General features: G+C 46.8%; 1 pseudogene; it reads left to right on the top strand.

The window, feature by feature from the left end:
• Nucleotides 1–1,945: 1,945 nt before the first annotated feature.
• Nucleotides 1,946–22,268, top strand: LOC115395778 (complement C3-like; annotated as a pseudogene).
• The last annotated feature ends 176 nt before the right edge of the window (nucleotides 22,269–22,444 follow it).

The raw sequence follows: 22,444 nt of genomic DNA, 5'->3' as shown, positions 1-22,444 counted from the left end.
AAAAAAGGTATTCATGAGCTTATCTCACTTTGTAAATGATCGGGATAGGGTGGGGGTCCAAAATCTTCGGAGTATTCTTTTAAGCCATCTTATTCGGATGCAAGTGTTTTCACCAATGCGTGTATGGGCGTCATGTCGTCGTGGATCTTGACCACAAACCTCTCTGATAATGGTCCTCAATACAAATGCAAGGAGTTTGAAACACGTGGAAGTTCAAGCATATCACCTCAAGTCCACACCATGCGCAGAGAAAGCAGTTCAAATTGCCGAATCACTCATGCAAAAGGCCAAAGCAAATTACAAGGACCCATATTTAAGCCTTCTCAAGTATTGCAGTACACCTGTGAAGAATTTCAAAACACCAGCCCAGCGGCTGATGGGTCGTCGCCTTCATTTAATCATTGCCTACACACACACACACACACCAGCAGCCCAGGCCTGAAGTTGTCAGTTGCCGTGGCACTCACACCATAAGAGTGTTTCGTCAAAATCAACAGAAGAAGTAGTGTGACAGATCTGACAAGCCACTCTCAACTCTACACGCAGGACAGAGGAATCGATTCCAGGAAAATGAACGTGGGAAGGCAGCAGTTGTCACGGCTGCCGACACTGTGAGATCTTATCATATTCGAACACCAGATGGAGCTGAGTACAGGAGGAACCGCAGTCACCTCCTGGACAAAAAAGAAGAGCCGCTTTCTCACTCCAGTGATGCCTCTGATACCTGAAAGGGCAGTACGCACTCCGCAAACATCAACAACCCCTGAAACTGTTGCTTATCACACCCGATCCGGTCGTGTGGTGAAGCCCAGAGACATTTTGGATCTGTGATAATGTTGTCAATGCATTCAATGTTTGGCATTCTTTGTCAAATTATGGTTTGAATGCTACACTTTGAATCTGCTTTGCCACTACTGACTGGAGTGTGTTAGTAGATCCTCATGGAGAGGATATTGAGGTGGCAGTGGATGTGGTGACTGACTATTTGAACTTCTGTGTGGACTGTGTGGTGCCTCTCAGAACTGTGAAGTGCTATGCTAACAACAAGCCATGGATTACCCGTGATGTGAAGGCAGCACTAAACAGGAAAAAGCGTGCATTCTATGGTGGGGATGATGAGAGAAGACGTGGGGCACAAAGGGAGATTAAGACTTGTCTGAACAAGGCTAGGGAGGCATATGGGAAAAAGCTGGAGAACAAACTGAAGGGCAATAACATGAGGGAAGTCTGGAATGGCATGAAAACCATTACAGGCTGTGGCAGTAAGAGCAGTTTGGGGAGCGGGGACCCCCTGATGGCTGAGGAGCTGAACATATTTTTTAACCGGTTCAGTCCCTCCCCAGTCGCAGGCCCTCCTCCTCCACCCTCTGTTCCTCCGACCAGGGGAACGTCAGCCTCTCCCTGTGCACATCTCTCTCCCCCAGGGCTCCCTTCCTCCCTCCTGAGTATATCAGTGGACCAGGTGAGGAGGGAGCTGCGTAAACTCCACCCCATGAAGGCAGCAGGACCGGATCGCATCAGCCCAAGGCTCCTCAAGGTCTATGCTGAGGAGCTGGCGGTCCCTCTACACCACATCTACAATCTGAGTCTGCACTTGGGAACGGTCCCCTCAGTGTGGAAAACATCTTGCATTGTCCCTGTGCCTAAGAAGAGCCGCCCCAGTGAGCTGAATGACTACAGACCTGTTGCACTTACATCCCACGTGATGAAAACGCTGGAGCGACGTGTTCTGCAGCTCATGCTACCACAGGTACAGGGTAGGGGAGATCCACTCCAGTTTGCCTACCAGGAGAAGGTGGGAGTGGAGGATGCAGTGCTCTATCTCCTACACCGTGCACTCTCCTACCTGGACGTGGGTGGATGTGCTGTGAGGCTGCTCTTTTTTGATTTCTCGAGCGCCTTTAATACAATCCAGCCCTGCCTGCTCCAGGAGAAGCTCAACAACATGGATGTGGACCCTCACCTGGTGAACTGGATTATGGACTACTTAAACAACAGGCCACAGTTCGTCAGGATGGGAGGTCAACAGTCTACATTTCAGTCCTGTAGTATTGGAGTGCCACAGGGAACAGTGCTATCGCCCCTCCTCTTCACCCTATACACCTCAGACTTTCAGTACAACAACGACACATGCCACGTGCAGAAGTTCTCCGATGACACTGCTGTTGTGGCATGTGTGAGGGGGGGTGAGGAGGGGGAGTACAGAGCCCTGGTTAAGGACTTTGAGGGCTGGTGTAGGCAGAATAAGCTCCAGCTGAACACCTCTAAGACCAAGGAGGTGGTGCTGGACTTCCGCTGGGTGCCCTCCTCCCCCCGTCCTGTCACCATCAACGGAGCAGAGGTGGAGGTGGTGCCCTCATACAAGTACCTGGGACTTCACCTGGACCACAAACTGAACTGGGCACAGAACATGGACACAGTTTATAAAAAGGGGCAGAGCAGGATGTACTTCCTGCGGAGGCTCTCCTCCTTCAGAGTCTGCTCACAGCTGCTACAGGTTTTCTATCAGTCCATTGTGTCCAGTGTGTTGTTCCACGCGGTCGTGTGCTTGGGGGGCAGTGCCAGGAAGAAGGACATTCAGAGGCTGGACCGCCTCATCAGGAGAGCTGGTTCTGTCGTTGGACTGAGCCTGGACTCTGTGGAGAAGGTGGTGGAACGGAGGACTTTGGCAAAAATAAATAACATCTTGTCCAACCAGGGCCACCCCCTGCACTCAGTGTTCTCCCGACAGAGGAGCTCAGTGAGCACTCGGTTCCTCTCATTGACCTGCTCTACAAACAGACTAAAGAACTCTTTTGTACCACGTGCCATCAGACTGTACAACTCTGCCATCTCAGGCCGGAGAGGGGGGTTATGTCCATGCTGATTAAGGCTCTTCAGTGTTTTCAGCTCCTTAGCACCTTATTTTCTAATCTATTGTTTTTAATAATTTTTACTTATTTAATCCTGGGATGCATTTTAAGTGTGAATGTGAGCACAGACTGTCTTTTAAATTTCCCTTTGGGATCAATAAAGTATTATCTATCTATCTATCTATCTATCTATCTATCTATCTATCTATCTCTATGTGCAGTCGTGTAATAAACTGAATTTACTATTGATGTCATTGATATGCCTTCAGTTAAATACTGCATCTTTTTCTGTGCAGGTTCTGCAGAAATTGTTACTTAAACTTATTGTTATTAATATTTGAGCTGTTCTTCCAGTGCAATATTCTGGCTATTAGTGAGGACTCCTATAAGTTTCTTTACTTCTTTTTTTTTTTTTTTTTTTTGAAAGGAAGCGGTATGTAATATTCTGAGAAGAATATGTTGACATTTAACTTTTGCTTTTTTTTTTATTTGTGCTCATCCACCCAATTGGTTCACATTGTCACATGGTGAAAGCCATATTACTTTACATGAGATACTTTACGAGCTATTTTAATGAATCAGCATCATTCCACATCCTCCTCCGCGCTTCATGTATGAACCGTATCGGTACAACACTAATAACAAGTGAAATACTGCTGTTGTTGCATTCAAGGTTTTGCAGTGAAGCTTATTTCCCAGCTCCAAAGCTCCGTCATTTTAACTGAAGATTCACTGGTTGTCCCTTCCACAACTGAACTCTCCCATGTTCTGTCCTCCCATCACAGTTCGTTACAGGCTGTTTGCTGTGACGCCCCAAATGGAGCCAGTGGAGAGGGATCCACGAACCAGATTTGAAGACGCCGTTGACATTGAGATTGTGGTGATGTTTCTTTCTCTTATTTTTTTCCTTGTCCTGTCTAGCATCAAAGCAGTAGAATGGAGGTCTGGCTGTGAGCCCAACAGATTACTTTTCCAAGAGGAGCTTATGTAGGCATAAAGCTCATCTTGCTAATATGAGTTCTAACTTTATTTTAAATATTCTATATTTATATATATTCTGACCCCTGAGAAGATCAGAGGCCAGCCAGAAAGGCCCTCATGGCCCAGACAACCGGCGGCCACCCCTGGGCCCAGAGCACCCACAGGCGGCTACTCGCCCCAAGGCAGCAACCCCCCAGGGCTCCGGATGTGCACCCTAAGACCCAGGATATCACAACCCCCCCAAACCCTCCCAACCAGATGAGCAGTCCCCTCCCGACCCAAACCTTAATGGAAAGGGGCAGCCCCCAGACACCAGCCCAAACCCCCATAACATCTGCCCCAAAAGTGGCGAGGCCCCATGTTTTTTCTTAATACAAATGTGGAACAAAGCCGAAAACATAAAGAACATGTAGACGCGCTTAAAATTCAATAGAAAACTGGAACATGTAAACCCATTTAAAGCTCTTTAATTCCTTTTGTCTACAGTTAGGAATCACTACAATTTCATAATAAAATAAAATATAACAAAAAATACAATTAAAATCTTTTTTGTTGCTCGCAAGAGATATGTGTCTCTCTGAGCTGCATATATCCAAGTAAAATAAAAGTAAAGTCATCTTTGGACTGGATGTCTTGTTTCTTTCCCTCAGACCCCTGATGGCATCATTTTACCAATTGGTCCAACCTTTCTGAGATCAGGGATTCACTTTGACACTTATCAACTCCCCGAAATCGGAAGGCGAGTATTTCATTAGATTTTTATTTGTTTATAAATTTACATTTTTATGCTAAGGACTTGCAGGAGCAGAGAACGTCCACATCAGTTGGAAGGTTTTTGCAAGAATGCAAGCTGAAAAATGAATAGTGTGTGTGTGTGTGTGTGTGTGTGTGTGTGTGTGTGTGTGTGTGTGTGTGTGTGTGTGTGTGTGAGTGTGTGTAGAATTGTGGCCTTTGGAAGGTGGTGAGCAGGTTTCAGAATAATTCACAACAAAGCTATTCAGCAGATTTTGAGGTTAAAGAATACGGTGAGTCTCCTCTTAACGTCTCTGTTCGAGTTTCTGTGAATATATATATATTTTCCCTTAAAGGAATATGGGGTGGTGGGGCATGGTGTCGCTCGGTTGCAGGGCAGAGGGATGTCGCTGGAGTCACAACCTTTATGCCTGACGTGGCCATCAGAGGAGGAGGAAGGGGTAATCAATCATCATCCACAGGTGATCACAGCCAACTCCAGCAACCTCCCTCTGCCCGGTAGTCGAGCTAAACCGCGCCCCACCACCACAGAATAACATGAAAAATGTTTTCTTTTTCCCAGTGCTTCCCAGTTTTGAGGTGAAGCTCAAGCCTCAGGTCCCCTTCTTCTACGTGGACAGCAGCGACCTGACTGTGGAAATCAGAGCAACGTGAGTCAAACTGTAGAGGAGTTTCAGTTCAGGCTGGGTTGTTGGCGTAACCGTGAGAGATGAGAAAACAAACGGTTTCAGGTATCTGTTCGGTGAAGCGGTGGACGGGACGGCTTATGTGATGTTTGGAGTTATGCAGGACGGACAGAAGAAGGGCTTCCCAGCCTCTATTCAGAGGCTACCAGTAAGTACAGATTCATCCTAATTCAAATGTTGCAAAGGGGCACAAAGCAAATTCAACTGATGGCACCCTCCATGGCAGGAAGAGAAAACGTCAGGTCTTCTGCCCTGCACTTGTATTGATGCAATCACAAATACAGTCTGTATTTTGATAACATCAACAAATCCAGTTCAGGATGTTTAAATGACTTCCAAAACTGGATTGTTAAACTCTGAGTTGTAATTATTCATGAAGCTGTAAAGATTTGAAATACTGAAGTTTGTTGTGGTGTCAGGTCCAGCGGGGCGAGGGGAGTGCCGTACTGAAGAGTAAGCACATCACTCAGACCTTTCCCGACATCCAGGAACTTGTCGGAGACTCCATTTTTGTCTCTGTCAGTGTTTTGACCAAGCTCGGTAAGAGACCAGGACGTCTGCTGATGCAGTTGAATGAAACTAACAGATGACCCTCAGCTCTTCGCCTCCTGCTGGTTTTGTGGCTTCTTTCCTGTTGCAGGTACTGAAATGGTGGAGGCAGAAGTCAGAGGCATCCAGATTGTCACTTCACCCTACACTATCCACTTCAAGAAAACTCCCAGATACTTCAAACCAGGAATGTCATTTGATCTCACGGTGAGGAGCTTTCGTGTGTAGATACATAAAATTTAACTGCAAAAATTAGGATAGTTCGATAAATGTGAACTCGTTATGGACAAACTGTGTCTAGCACAGAAGTCTAATAACAAAACAGCCAGTTGCCTCTCACCGCGGGCAACGCCAGTGAAGTGGAGAGTCCAGCCCTTCTCGAGAGGTTGGGTTCCAGAGCCCAGGCTATGTGTGGAGGTGAGCCCGACTATATCTAGCCGGTATCTCTCAACCTCCCTTACAAGCTCCCCCCCCCCCCCCCCCCCCCCCCCCCCCCCACCACCACCAAGCGCTCTTTTGCGAGCCCCAACCCCAGGCCTGGCTCCGGGGTGGGGCCCCAGCTGCGCCATACCGGGCGACGTCTGGGAATTATATGTATTATATCCTCATAACAAACAGACAAAAAAATTAAAAAAAAACCTAAACACAAGACATGAATAACCGCAAAGGACATTACAAAGTTCTTTGTTTGTTGACTACTCACTCATGTGTTCAAGATCCTATTTTCTTTGTGTCTTTTCAGAATCGAAATGTGCAGAACCTCAGGCAGCGAGACGGAAGCGAGCGTCTCCTCTCATGGAGGTTCCCACCACTTTAGGTGAGAATCACAGCTCATGATAACTCAATTATTACAAATTCAGTCTTTTCTTTTGAAGTCACACTTGTAATTTTGCTGTCTTTGTATGTATTGGTGAAGAGAGATTAACTGGCACAAACTGTTCATTTGATAAATATAAATCAAGCGAGCTGCAGGACTGCTGCGTGAATGGTATGAGGGAAACACCTCCTTCATACAGCTGTGAGAGATGCAGCGAGTAACGTCGACGGCCCGGCCTGTGTGGAGGCTTTTCTGGACTGCTGCAGAGAGATGACCACACAGCGAGCTGACCACCAGGAGGACGGTCTCAAACTGGCTCGCAGTGAGAGACGACTTCTCAGCAGGAGGTCATTGTCTGACGTGGATTTCATTGACCCTTCAGGAGAAGAGGACGACGACAGTTACGTGGACAGCATTGACATCTTTACTCGCAGGAGCTTCCCTGAAAGTTGGCTGTGGACTGATGTCGACCTGCCCGCCTGTCCTGCTGGAGGAGCGTGGTGAGTTCGCTGCAGTTAATCGATGCACATCCAGAGTTTTCGCCTCCGAAGCTGCACGTTCAAATCTCCAATGCTTAATGTTCTCTGTGTCACAGCGAACTTACATCAGTTGAGAAAAGTGTTGTCCTGCCAGACTCCATCACGACCTGGCAGTTCACCGGCATCAGCCTGTCGCGGACTCACGGTGAACAATCCCAACTCACAATCCATGTTTCAGCTTTGCCTCTCTTCCTCTTCACACCCTTCATGCTGTCCCCCTTCCATGCTCTCATAGGAATATGTGTTGGAGAGCCGTTGGAGGTTATTGTCCGGAAAGAGTTCTTCGTGGACCTCAAGCTGCCTTATTCCGCTGTCCGAGGAGAGCTGCTGGAGATCAAGGCCATCCTCCACAACTACAACCCTGATACAATCACTGTATGTTTCAGCTCAATTTTCTAAAACGGTTACAGTTGCTATTAGTTCATATTGTGTATTTATTTTTCCAGCGAGACTTGAAAAGAAATCAATTATTTTGCTGATTTTGGTACAAAACTGGCATCATTTCTGTCACAATTGCTTTTCAGTCATTTAAAAAAAAATTCTTTTGCATATGTGGTATATATTGTATATACACTGCTCACAAAAATTAAAGGAACACTTTAAAGAAACACATTAGATACATCAGATCTCAATATGAAGTTGAATATCTAGACAAATAACGATAGGGCAATGTCTTAGGAACAAAAGGATGCCAAGTCTTTTAATGGAAATAAAAATTTTCAGCCTACAGAGGGCACACTTGTGTAGACACCCTAAAATCACAGTGAAATGAAGATGTGGCAGGCTCGTTAATTTTTTCCAAACTTAATTTCTGCAACTCAGAATGCTTTTTAATATCTTGTGTTGCCCCCACGAGCTTGTATGCATGCTTCACAATGTTGCGGCATGCTCCTAATGAGATGATGGATGGTGCCTTGTGGCATTTCCTCCCAGATCTGTGTGAGGGCATCCCTGAGCTGTTGTACAGTCTGAGGAGCAACCTGGCAGCGCCTAATGGACCGAAACATAATGTCCCACTGATGTTCTATTGGGTGTAAATCAGGAGATCGTGAAGGCCATTCAGTTGTTTCAATTCCTTCATCCTCCAGGTACTGCCTGCATACTCTTTCCACATGAGGCCGGGCATTGTCGTGCATTAGGAGGAAACCAGGACCTACTGCACCAGCGTAGGGTCTGACAAAGGGGTCAAGGATTTCATCTCGATACCTTATGGCAGTCAGAGCACCGTCTTCTAGGCAGTAGAGGTCTATGCGTCCCTCCATGGATATGCCTCCCCAGACCATCACTGACCCACCACCAAACCTGTCATGTTGAACGACGTTGCAGGCAGCATAACGTTCTCTTTGTCTTCTCCAGACCATTTCATGTCTATCACAGGTGCTCAGGGTGAACCTGCTCTCGTCTGTGAAAAGTACAGGGTGCCAGTGGTGGACTTGCCAATTCTGGTGTTCCTGAGCGAATGCCAGTCGAGCTCCACGGTGCTGGGCAGTGAGCACAGGGCCCACTATGGGATGTTGGGCCCTCAGGCCACCTTCATGAAGTCTGTTCCTGATTGTTTGGGTAGAGACATTCACACCAGTGGCCATCTGGAGGTCATTCTGTTGGGCACGAGCAGTGCTCAGCCTGTTCCGCCTTGTACAAAGGAGCAGGTATCACTCCTGCTGATGGGTTGAGGACCTTCTACGGCCCTGTCCAGCTCTCCGAGAATAACCACCAGTCTCCTGAAATATCCTCCCTGCTCTGGAGGTTGTACTGGGAGACACATTAAACTTTATTGCTGCAGCATGTGTGGATGTGCCATCCAGGAGAAGTTGGACAACCTGTGCAACTTCTGTAGGGTTGAGGAATCGCCTTATCCTGCCAGTAGTGATAATTACTCAAGCCAAAACCAGCACGAGTGGAAAACCAGACAAAAAAGATCCAGAGGGAGAAACTTGAAATGACCTCCACATGTAAAACCAGTCCTGTTTTGAGGGTTTCCTAATTGTTGCCACTGTAGTGCACCTGTTGTTAATTCCATGAACAACAATGCAGCTGAAAGGGATTAACGATGCCCTCAGCTGCTTTACCAACCACAACATTATCACACAGGTTTAACTGATTTCATGCCAGGCCCAATAAAATAAGTGTTCCTTTAATTTTTGTGAGCAGTATATATATATATATATATATATATATATATATATATATATATATATATATATATATATATATGTATATGTATGTACAAATATATATCAGTGGCGGACCATGCATTTCACATTAAGGCCTTCAGAACAGATCCGCCTGAATCAATCCACCTCTCAATAACTATTTTGTCTACAAAAAAAAATCTTATTATGCAGATATGCACATAAAGAGTTGTTGCACAGCAGATAGATACTTGTGCAGCAAGAATAAATGCCTTTGCTGAAGTGCACAATTCTCCTACTACATCTGTGCACATACAATGAGCATCAACAACTTAATAAAACAGCAATATTATTTAGGAAAAGAGGAACATTTTACTCACCAAAATCCCAATTATTTGAAAACAAAATACATCCTCCTTTCTTTTCTCAAAAAGAGTTCAATTGCTCTGTCATATTGATTATCCGTGCGTTTCAGTTCCATAAGGCTTAAGGTCCAGCTTGCCCTGTGGTATTTCTGGCGTAAGTTTTAATTCTCTTCAGGTCTTCTTCTGCTCCTTCTTCTTTGGAATAATTGAGGTAGGCGACCAACAACTTAGGTGCATACCGCCCCCTACTGTATCGTGGTGAATGTAAATCAGAAGGCCTGGATATGCTGTTGTTAGTGTACGCAAGCTAGAAGGTGCTGAGTCGCCAACTTGAAATCTGATTGGTTGAAGCAACTGTCTGTTTGACGCTTCACTTTACTTTACTGGGCTATCAGAACGGATAGCAGAGTTTCCCCGACATAAATTTTACCAGGGCGGCCCGCCCAATTAGACTGACACCTGCCCAAGAAGATGAATAAAAAAAACCAAAAAAACGCACAGTCTGTCTCTCACACTGGGTGTCAAGCGCGCACGCACCAACATGCTCGCGCGCGCCCCCGTGTATTCCGCCAGCCGGTTTGTAGTTGCCACGGCCCTTCGGGGCCGTCGGGGCCGAGATGATCGGGGACCGACTTGGCTTGGGTCTGGCGAAGTCAGTGACGACTTGAATTGGGGGCGTGGCAAGTAGTTACCGGTAACTTCGGTATTTTAAAAAAAAGTCCGCTTTGGCTATGTTCATGTCCCTTTAAGACGCTGCACTACGCGACTCCACCAACTCCTGTTTAAAATCCCAGTAACCAGCAGAAGAAGCTGTCAGCAGAGCAGACAGACGCCGTTCGACCCGCTGAACATCCGAACCAGCAGACGTGATCTCTGGACACAGCATGGCGACATGCTAGTTTAGCCGCTAGCAGCTACAGGCTAACAGCCTGCAGGGCTGCAGATTAATGCTGGTGGACCGTCCAGGACAGTAAAACTCCTCATCAGGTGATTGGCTGTTTTTTCCTGCAGAAGCTCCTCATGCTGTTTTATTGAACAGGCCATTTGTTCTGCTGTTGTTTGTTTATATCACACTGCATGTGCAGCACCGAGTCCTACTCCGTGTCTTCTTCTCCATTTTGGAGTTGTGTCAGAGTGACAGCACCATCTGAAGGCCTGGCGCGTGAACTACATCGTTTTGAGTCCTTGTTATGTTGCGTGGATGTAAATATTTCCTGAAGCGATGCTGTGTGGACAGGAAACTGAGAGGGAGATTGTAAACAAACAAGTTGGGCTCATTTGTAATTCAGGGACAGGTAGACGTCCAGTTGTGTTCCATTCTCAGCTGCTCATAACACCACATCAATCTGGAAACATCTGGAACCATGTAACATTAATAATTTCCCATCGTCTTCCAGTCATCGGATTTTCCCTAAAGCCCACAGAGAAGACATTTACATTAACAGCAGAGTTCTGTCGGATTTGGACGTCTGTTGCTGTGAAAGTTAGGATACATAGATATGTTTTGTACCCTCATCTTGATAAATGTTATAGCATTTCAAGAAAATTGACCCCATATAATGAGAAATATCTAGAATAAATAACAAATGGTTCATAAACCAGTTTGACTAGATTATTGTGAATGCGCTCAACAAACACCGCAACGTCCTCCTACACCGCCCGGCCCACCACCACAAGTAAATTCTCAGCCTTGGGGAAACACTGATAATAATAATAATGGTAACAACAATAATCATAATAAAATACAGGAAATACACGGGGGAAACAGCATTATGCCAATCTTTAGCCACCCCCCAAACAAAAACAAAAAAAAAATTCACAAATTATGTTTTCTGGGGGTCTCAAAGGGGGGGCTGAGACCACCCCCCCCCCAACCGTAGTTCGCACCCTAATGAGCAGGCAATGCTTCTTCAACTATATGAAGAAGTAAAACATATAATCCACAAGAAAAGCAACAGGAGTGCTGTAAAAAAAGGAGAGGGACAAAGCCTGGCAGTTAATGACTGGCTTAATGCGTAAGTAGCGCCAACATGTACAATTAATAACCTACAGACACTCATCATTACAGTTCAAGGATGCGGAGCTCATGACTTTTCAAGTCCACTAATAAATACTGGTGTTTTTCTTTAATGTGGCCCATAGAAGTGCATGATCGGGTTATGTGAAGTATAATTAAGCTCAAACAAAATTTCAACTCTGTGTCCGTGTTCTCTATTGAATCGGTTGTTCTCCTGCTGGGTTCTGTTTCATCCCTCATCTGTCATGAAGAACAAACCTGTCCGGCCAGAAAAGAACCTGCAGCAGGTGAAAACCAAACATAAAAATATTCTGCAGTCTGGTAAGTTACTTAAGTGTCGCCCAAAGAGCAATTATCACATGAAGTGATAAATTTGTTGTCTTCTGAGAACGAAGTTCTGTGTGATTTTAGCCGTTAAAAGAGTGGAGTCAGAATGATGTGGGGCCGTTCACTCCGAAAGGTGGAGTCCTGAAATAGGACCATTTTCGTATTTTCAGGAGACAGTTAAGACAAAAGGATATGCTGTCTGTTATACTGTCGTCCATTTCAGTGGTGTGATACATTCATTTTTCCTTTGTTTCTCATTTTACTCATTGTGTAGCTTCAGGGTTGTTGTATTTGAGTTCTTATTCTTTATTTTTTACATCAGTGTGGTTTAGTACCAATTTAATTTAGTTTTTTTTTTTTTTTTTCCATTTTCTTTACAATAATTGTGAACCTTTTATTGTCGGACTTATATTAATAAAGAAAGGATTCTGAAATGTCTGTGTTGAAAGTTATGTTGGTCTTCATATAATCTGTGCAACAACATAATACTAAAGTCAAACAGACCCTGCAAATGCAACGACTATAGTAATAAGATTTGGCTGCAGGATGATTAAATGATGTAATGTGTGGAAAACTCAAGGAAATGCTGTAAACCACACCCATTTCTCACATTGTTGACAGCAGTTTAATCTTATCCTGGGTAGTTCGCCTGCTGTGGAGCAGCGAGCTGCAGAGAATAAATCACCATGGTGACTTGTCCAGGATAAACTTGGCCAGCTTTTGTGCAACCAACTTGAGGCTAGCTTCGTCCAGGATAACCACAGGATCGCCACAGGATAAACACAGTTTGCCGGCTTAATCCCTTATCCTGGTTTTGTGCAATACCCCCCCAGGTGATGAAAATATGAAAAACATAACACACACAGACCCTGCTTCTGTCTGTGGTGGATGAAACAAACAGCCATAACGATGGAGATCCTCCAGCAGTCACACTCAGTGTTCATTCACTCTTTAACGTACCGATTCTCTGTAACTTGATTTGAGGTTGGAGGATGACTTCCAGCAGTCTGTGTTGGCGATCAATCTTCTCCTGGTACTGGACGATAGTTTGTTGAAACACGTTGAAGATTTCCACAGCAGCAGCAGTGAGTGTCCGGGTGGTGGAGTCTCTCACTGAGTGGTAGGAATCCTCACTTTCCCCATCAGTGACGGTCGTCTCAACAAGATCCTCCTCCTCTTTAATGTGTGGAGCTTCATGTTCCTCCTGCTCCACACTGGAACTGGTCTTCTGGGTACTGAAGTGTTGCTGTGGACTCTCTGGAGGGAAACAAGACAAAGTCCCTGATGAGACGGATGTGAATGTTTTACAGTGAGTGACGGATGAGACAGGACAGGCTGCATTTAAAACAGAGACACTAAAAAACAAATTAAACTGCTCCTTTATAGAAACCTGACAGTAGCTGTGAGGTTTAAAGAATAAATGAGGAAGCTGTCTGGATGCTACATTGGCTTCTCTCAGCTCTCAAACGTTGGTGGGAAGTTTACAGGTTGACGTGGTGCAGACACGTTTTTTTTTTTTTTTTTCTTTTTCCCAGCAACACCTGAACACATCATTACTCTGTAAGAGTTACTATAATGTCCAGGCCAGCTGAAAGCTTTACTGAGGCTCAGGACTGATCCAGGATCATCCAATCCAAAACAAGGAACAACACAGAAAGTTTTCATGAGAGATAGACCCAGATGGTTTTCTCAGGGCCAAAACCAACATTGATCATCGGCAGTCAAAGAGGCCGATCACCAACATTTACAGCTGATATTCATTTGTAGTCAAAGTGAAAATACTGCTGTCAAATGTCTGAATAGTACAAAGCCTCTCAGGATTCTGTAGCTACTTCCTGTTTGTGTTCTGCAGGCCAACTGCAGAGATTTCAGAGTTCTTGATTGTTGTTCATCTTTTTCTGAGTGAAGGAAATATCTGCCTGTTTGTATTGAAATAATTAGTGTTAGAGTTTTGTATTTAGGAAGCGAAATGTTTTACGGCGTCACGTCTGTGAGGAAATCAGAATTCACATCATTAATCTTCCAGTCAGGAGACAAATCTCTTCTCTCTAGAGTTTTCTTCACTGACAAAGCTTCTTCTCTCCTCTCCTCTATGCACATGCATCTATGGTTCTCTGCCAGGGTTCTGCAACCTCTTGGACCAAAAGAGCCATTTTTGTGACTTCCCACTATGTCAAGCTGGTTTGGAGCCATAAAGCATGTTCAACATTTAAAATGAGGCTAATGCAGCTTATGGAGCGTCATATTTAGGATACATTCAAGACGTTTGAACTACCGTTCAGAGTAATGAACCTTTTAAAACATTTAACCAATTTCTTACCTGATTTTAACAGTTTTGTTCCTCTTTTAAAGCTTTTTTGTGGACAATTCTGAAATGCAGCTGTCTTAGCCATGTTACCCCCTTTTCATCAGTTTTCCATGTTTTTTCTAACCATGTTGAACATTTTTCTTTTCGAAATCTAGACATTTCCCATTTTTTAAGCCACCTCATCTTCCTTTTTTCCCCAATTCTTGTGGTTTTAGCCAATTTTCCAAATTTCATTTGTACTGTTTTTTTGTACTGTTTGAACCAAGATTGGCAAATCCTTTTGAATAGTACTGTGGTTTGTAACTATGATGAAGTAACTTAAATGTTTATTCACATGTCATGTTGTGAAAGCTTCATGGAGCCACTACAGAGGTGCAAAAGAGCCACATGTGGCTCCAGAGCCACAGGTTGCACACCACTGTTCTACGCACATATATCCAGAGTGTTCAGTGGATCAGAAAAGGTGCTGGTTCTCTCTTTTGCATAAGTCAAATTCTAAGTGCATGTACAGCTAATCCTGAAACAAACTTTCCTCTTGATACATTGATCACTGGTTTGAATCACTGCTAGAAAGTAATTTTTTCCCCATCAGGTTGAAACAACAGTGTTTGGTCTGCTCACTGCTGGAGAGGTGAAGTTCAACACAAACACAGCACAACATCTTGAATATTTTGGGTATGAGTTCCACTGCAGCTAGATGGAGTCACTGTTGCATGCACACCTCTCTCGTGAAGCCCAGGGCAGTATGGGTAATCAAGTCTCTGTAAGATGAAGCAGTGAACGTGCGCTCGGCACTGTGAAGGCTGATGTGCTGTTATAAGCAGCAGGAACAGCTTTCTGAAGGATTAAAATGAGGCTGACCAGATCCTGACTCCCCAGACATGAGACAAAGTCTGTTTGTGTGGGACAGTGGGGGACACCAATGCATTCTTGATGTCTCGAGTCCAAAAGAACATTAAAAAAAAAAAACATTTCCATGCTGTCCCTCATCCTATAATATTTCAGTGCTTTGCTGTGATCAGGACTGTTGCCAGTGGCAGCTGGTGGTACATTTGTGAGGAGGGACATGTCACGTCGGGAGTGTTAACTTAAATACAGCACGTCTATAAACCACGTAGTGATGGTTATTCCAGAAGGAGCCTCAAGCCGCGGCCATCAAACAGCTGGTTGGTTTGATTTTATGTCCTTCATTTAAATTAATCAGCAGTTGGTAGAACCACGACTAAAAGGTTCCCCAAACTGTTTATCAGCTCTTTTGTGGCAGATTATTTATAGAAAATGAAGCAAATGCATTTTCTGTGTAGGAGCCATTTATCGTTTCTTCAGTTTCACCACCAGGGGAAGCGGGATGGTGAAGGTATCAATGCAGCACACAGGTGATCAGCTGCACGTGTGTGAGAGGGACAGCTCATTCTTTTGACCGTGTCTAATCGGCGCGTGGATCATGTTTGTCGGCTTTTGGAAGTGGATTCATGCACAGGAAATAAATGGGTTGCTGCTCCCAAACAATTGATTGATTGACTCTCCGTGCAGATACGCGACTGAAACGGTTCTCCCTCTCCACCCTCACCGTTTCAGACGCCTATCAGCAGCCCTCCTGCAGCTGCAGCCTCGTTTCTGTCTGCTGGCTTCAAAAGAAACGGAACGAGCCTCCAGCAGTCAGACTCAGTGTTCATCCACACTTTAGCATACCTGTTCTGGAGAACAGGACTGGAAGTACTCCTGTGATTTCCAGCAGTCTGTCCTGACTATTCATCTCCTTCTAGTATTCGATGACAGTTAGTTGAAACGCGGTGAAGATTTCTCCAGCAGCAGCAGTTAGTCGCTGCTGAATAAACTCTCTCAAAGCCTGAACGGAAGTCATTGTTCCTGCAGGAGATGAAATGTTTCCTCCAGGACTGGGAGATACAAACGCTCAGCCTTCCCGCGAATTTTCACAATGGGGTATTTTCACAGCTTCACTACTTCCTGAAAATAGCTGTGCACATTCATTTCCTGTCTTACATTATTGGCCAAACTGATTAATCCAGGTGTGTCTGGTTTAGACTGCTGCAACAAGACACACCTGGATTAATCATTTTGACCAATAATGCAAGACAGGAAATGAATGTGCACAGTTAATTTCAGGAAGTAGTGGAGTTGTGAAAATGGCCCATTTCACTTCACCGCCAAAGTTTCTTTTTCTCTCTCTTTTGGGGGCGTCACAAACAGCGGTCAGCATTATACTGACACCCTCAGGGTACAGGGGGAACTGCAGCTCATAGGCCCCTCATGAATTTGACTTTATAATTCTACAATTCAACAATTTCATTTAGCAGACGCTTTTGTCCAAAGCGACGTCAACACAAGCAAGAATATAGACATAAGAAAGAAAGAAACCATTAGTAAATGCTTCAATTGCTTCAAGTGCGATTGGTCAAGGGAGTCACCATCAAGTTGCAGAAGAGGAGCCACTACCCGCCCCTTTTTTTTTGTGTGTGTGTCAGCTTAGTCAGTGGTACATAAGTGCTGGATTTTAGAACACCTGACCTATTCTTCCCTGAACATGGGGTCGGATTAAGACCGTAAGTGTTCTCTGAACAATTGAGTCTTCAATTGTCTCTTGAAAGTAGAAAGAGACTCGGCAGAACGCACCGAGTTAGGTAGTTCGTTCCACCATTTGGGAACAACAGAGGAGAAGAGTCTGGCAAGAGATTTAGAGCCGTGCTGGGCTGGAAGCACCAGACGTCTCTCACATGCAGAGCAAAGAGGGCGTGAAGGAGAGTAGACCTGGATCAGGGAATCCAGGTAGGCTGGAGCCGTTCTTGTAAGCGTTTTGTAAGCCAGGAGGAGAGATTTGAATTTGATCCTGGCTGCTACTGGAAGCCAATGAAGGGAGATGAACAGAGGAGTGACATGAGCTCTTTTGGGCTGGTTGAAGACCAGACGTGCTGCTGCATTCTGGATCATCTGTAGAGGTTTGACTGTACATGCAGGGAGACCCGCCAGAAGAGAGTTGCAGTAGTCAATGCGTGATATCACGAGAGCCTGAACCAGAAGCTGTGTGACCTGTTGGGTCAGGAAGGGTCTGATCTTCCTGATGTTGTAGAGGGCATAACGACAAGACCGAGAAACTGAGGCCACGTGAACCTTAAAGGTCAGCTGGTCATCAATCATGACACCCAGGTTTCTGGCTGAGTTTGTGGGCACAAGAAGGCTCGAGTGAAGTTGGACACTGATCTGAGGCTGGACAGATGGACAAGCTGGAAAGACCATGAGTTCAGTCTTAGACAGATTTAGCTGAAGGTGGCGTTCCTTCATCCAGGTGGAGATATCAGCCAGACATGCTGATATTCGAGCTGAGACTGTGGTGTCGTCAGGTGGAAAAGAGAGGAAGAGCTGAGTGTCGTCAGCATAACAGTGGTAGGAGAAGCCATGGGAGCGAATCACTGCACCAAGTGAAGTGGTGTACAGAGAGAAAAGTATGGGGCCAAGCACCGACCCCTGAGGGACCCCTGTTGATAGGCCATGTGACCTTGACACCTCCCCTCGCCATGACACTCTGAAAGATCTGCCTGTGAGGTAGGACTTGAACCACAACAGGACAGAACCTGAGATGCCAAGGTCAGAGAGTGAGGAGAGGAGGATCTGATGGTTCACGGTGTCAAAGGCAGCAGACAAGTCCAGCAGCAGGAGGACAGAGGACTGACCAGCAGCTCTCGCCAGCCGCAGAGAGTCTGTGACTGAAAGGAGTGCAGTCTCGGTGGAGTGGTCTCATCTGAAGCCTGACTGAAAAGGGTCAAGTAGGTTGTTGTTCCGCAGGTGTTCAGAGACTTGGTTAAATACTGAGCGCTCCAGTATTTTTGACAGGAATGGTAGAAGTGAGACTGGCCTATAGTTTTCAACCTGGGCTGGCTTGAGATGAGGCTTTTTTAGTAGTGGGGTGACGCGGGCTTGTTTAAAAGTAACAGGAAAAATGCCGGTTTCCAGGGAGGAATTGACAATGTGCGTGACTGCAGGTTTGATTATGGGCAAGATGGTCTGCAGAATGCTGGTGGGTATTGGATCGAGAGGACATGTTGTTGGTTTTGAGCTCAGAAGAAGTCTGGAGACCTCATCCCCACTCAGAGGAGCAAACGAGCAGAGAAAAGGTGCAGTAGTGGGTTTGAGCTGACTGGGCTGGTCAGGCTCAGAGAACTGGTTGCTGATTGCAGCCACCTTTTCAGTGAAAAAGGAGGCGAACATATCAGGAGTCAGCTCAGTGGACGGCTGAGCAGCTGGAGGAGAAAGCAGGGAGTTGAACGCCATAAACATTTTTCTGGAATCAGAAGCTGCATAGATCTTGTTCTGATAAAAAGCTTTCTTTGCGGACTGCAAGCGGGAGGTAAAGGAAGCAAGTTTCTGTTTGTATGAGGACAAATCAGCGGGCTCGTGGGATTTACGCCACTTTCTTTCTGCTGCCCTGAGTCCAGCTCCTTGTTCTCTCAGAACTTCTGAGAGGCATGGACTTGGTTGTTTTTTCTTGGCTGGTTTCGACACCCGGGGGCAGAGTTTGTCCAAAGAGGACGCCAGAGAGGAACAGAGTGTTTCTGTAGCCTCATTAACAGGAAGCGATGAGAAGTAAGAGTAGTCCGGCAGGACAGAGCTCACCTCCTCAGACAGCTGAGCTGCTGTGAGGGACTTCAGGTTTCTGCAGAAGGAGACCATCTGTGTCGGTGTCTGCAATCGCAGAAAGGCAGCCGCAAATTTTACCAAGAAATGGTCAGATACATGTAGTGGAGTAACTGTCACCTCTGCTATGGAGCAGTTACGAGTCAGCACCAAGTCAAGGATTTTGCCAGCTTTGTGGGTGGGAGGAGACGGAGCCAGTACAAGTGCAAAGGAAGCCATCAGTGCCAAAAAGTCCTGTGCCTGGGGTTTGTCAACGTGAATGTTCATGTCTCCCATGACAATCAGTGGTGTTCCATCATCAGGGATGTCAGAGAGTAACATGTCCATTTCAGAGACAAAGCCATGCAGATTACCCCCTGGTGGGCGGTACACAACCAGAATATATGCTTTGATGGGAGTAGTGACCGTTAAAGCATGATATTCAAACGTTGTGTTGTTGTTCGACGGGTGCATTGAGGAGAAGGACCAGTTGTCCGGAATGAGAATGCCAGCACCGCCTCCTCGGCCAGTAGAGCGAGGGGTGTGGCTTAGCGCAGCGGATGCAGAGAGTGCAGCTGGTGTAGCTGAGTTTTCTGGGTGGATCCATGTCTCAGTCAGGGCTAGGGCCTGAATGTCTGAGAGTTTCATCAGAGAACTGATGAATTCTGTCTTATTAACTGTGGACTGACAGTTCCAGAGACCGAAGGTAACTGAGTGTGGGCTGGGACCACTTCCAGAGAGAGCGGACAGGTTGTGTAGATTGCCTTTGCCTTTGCGGAGGACTACGCGTCTTTTCCGGTTGCCGACGATAACTGGGATACGTAAGAAACACATTTTGCGTTAGACTGTGACAGACAGACCTTAGTGAAGCCGGTGTCCTTGCTCGGTGAAGCCGGTGTCCTTGCTCGGTGAAGCCGGTGGACTCGCGCAGGTAGACTCGCAGGTCTTCACCTTCTGTGGGCTGACGCTGTGGCTGACGCCAAAGCGCAGTCTGTGCTGTGAAGTACCTGACGGAGTCACAGCTGTTTCCAACTTGACTGATTGCGCCCGGCTGACCCGCCCCTGTCTGATGTCACTGGAGCCACACATTAGAAGGTGTGACCCGCGTCAACGACCTCTCTACTGGGCAGACAGAAACCGAAACTGCAGTACAAGCACCTAACCACCCCCAAACACAGCACAATAAGCAATTCAAACTCACCAAAGCTGGCTCTAACTTCTGCAGTCTAAGATTCAGTGCTTGATAATGACTTTACAATGTAAATAGCCCCGAGGGGGCTTTAAATTCTTTGGCACGGGGATTGTGGCTATTCATGATGTCAAAGAGCCTGTCAAAGAAAATGTTTGCTTTAACTTTAGCATCTAAAATCATCTTCTCAACAATGTTTTAAACAGATATCATGTCAAATTAATTCAAGATTGAAAAAGCATTCTTTTCATAATGTTCTGAAATTTCCGTCTAGTCCCTCTACGGCCTGGCGTACATCCCTTATCATACTACCTCAATGAATTCAGCTGTTGCGTCACAGTGTTTAAACTGTGAGTAGCCCAGGTCCCTCAGTGTGCGGAGAGCAACAGGACCAGTGGTGCTCATGATTGGGCTATAGCCCTTCAGAATCACAATCACAATCTTCATTGTTCACAGCTCACACAAAGTGCACAGATAAGATGTGAAGAATCACATACAGTCGTAATTATCTAAATGAAAACATGACAACAATATTGTAGCAGCTGTGGGGGCCGCTGGGGGCCCTGGGGCCGCTGCCCCAGTGACTGTGTTTGATTCGCAAAGGCTTATGGGAAGCGGGACTGCTTTGGGCCAGGTGCGGGGCTGTTCTGTGTGTTTTGTGGTGTTCATTTGCGTTCCATTTTGTTATGGTTGTGTTTTGTTTATTGTTTGTGTGCTGTTGCCACCTTTTTGTATTAATTTAGTTTCATTTCCTGTTGGACCGTGAAACAGGGGGGTTGCTTGAGGGGTGACGCGGCCTGCGCGCCAACAGAGGGGGTGCGAGAGTGCGCAGTGGGCTTAGTTGTAACAATAAAATGCCTGTGTTTGTGAAACTAAATAGCAAACAATCCTTCCGCACTGCCTGTACCATTCATCGACTGCCACATTGGTGTCAGAAGTGGGATGGAGCCACGGCAATTTCCAGAAGAGAGACTACGCCTGGAGAGAGCAGCTTGGATCACCGCACAGTGAAAGACTCCGAGCCGGCCCGACGGATCCAGCAATCGGCGGAAGCACCGCCTAGAAGCCGTGAGGATGGCCGAAGACGGTGATGATCACATGGATGCGCAAGCTCACCCACCCACTGCCGCGGCGAAGGCCGCCGTCAAGCTGCCCAAATATGACGGCACCAGCTCACTGGATCTCAACATAAAGCAGACACGAGTTGCCTCAACACAAAACGGCTGGAGTGATCAAGACACCACCGCGCACCTAGCCCTGGCCTTGGAGGGCAAGGCCCAGCAAGTTCTCCTCGACTTGGTGCCCGGAGAAGAGTGGGTCCTGACCGCGTTAATCATTGCAGTAGAGTGACGCTTCGGGCAGCGCACAGTAGAGGCCGCTGAGAGGGAGAAGCTGAATAACCACCGTTGTCATGAGGGAGAAAACCTGGGCTCCTTCGCCGCCGATGTTCAGCTGTACGTGCGGCAGGGCTTCCCCACCTTCCCCGTCCGGGAGGAACTGGCCCTCCATGCGTTCCTACAAGGACTCACCCCCGAGCAGCTGCACCAACACGTACGGCTCGCCACCCCACAGACCCGGGAGGAAGCGCTCCGAGAAGCGGAGCGAGCTGAGATGATCCACTCCACGCTGCGGGTTGGCACCAAATCACCGCCCCGTGTTCGACTGACTGACACCGCCGAAGAAGACACTGAAACAGTCCTCCAAGCACAACACTCGACATCGCCCCAAACAACTCACCGGGGGCACCGTGAAAATGACTGCTGCTACCGGTGTGGCGAGCCGGGCCACGTCGCAAGAAAATGTCCGGCGCCTGCTCCAAAAAGTCAGGCTCCGGGAAATGGGAGAGGAGCGGCGCTCTCCACTCTGATCCCTCACCAAGATCAGTGTCCGCTGGTGGGACAGTGCGGCCACGCAAAAGGGCTGTATCTGTCCTGTCACGTAAACAATCAACACTGCCACGCTTGCCTGCTGTACCGCCGATGGCAGGCGCCGGGTCGAGGGTGTGACCTTCCCCAACTGCTGGTTCCAAGGGCGCTCCGCTCCACGGTCCTGGGTGTTGTACACGGTGCAGTGGGGACCGGACACTACGGCATCGCCAAGACGCTGCACCGGCTGCGGGCTTGATTCTACTGGCCGGGCTGCCGGCGGGATATCGAGCTCCACATCCACTGCTGCGACAGCTGCACCGCCCAGAAGGGACCAAGCCAATGCTCCGACACGCCGCTGCAGCGGTATCTGGTGGGGGCCCCCATGGAGCGCATCGGAGTGGACATCCTGGGTCCATTCCCCATCACCGACAC

Source organism: Salarias fasciatus, chromosome 10, assembly GCF_902148845.1.
Source record: "Salarias fasciatus chromosome 10, fSalaFa1.1, whole genome shotgun sequence".
Taxonomy (NCBI): domain Eukaryota; kingdom Metazoa; phylum Chordata; class Actinopteri; order Blenniiformes; family Blenniidae; genus Salarias; species Salarias fasciatus.
The sequence above is the reverse complement of the archived record's forward strand: the minus strand, read 5'-3'. Positions and strand labels throughout refer to the sequence as shown.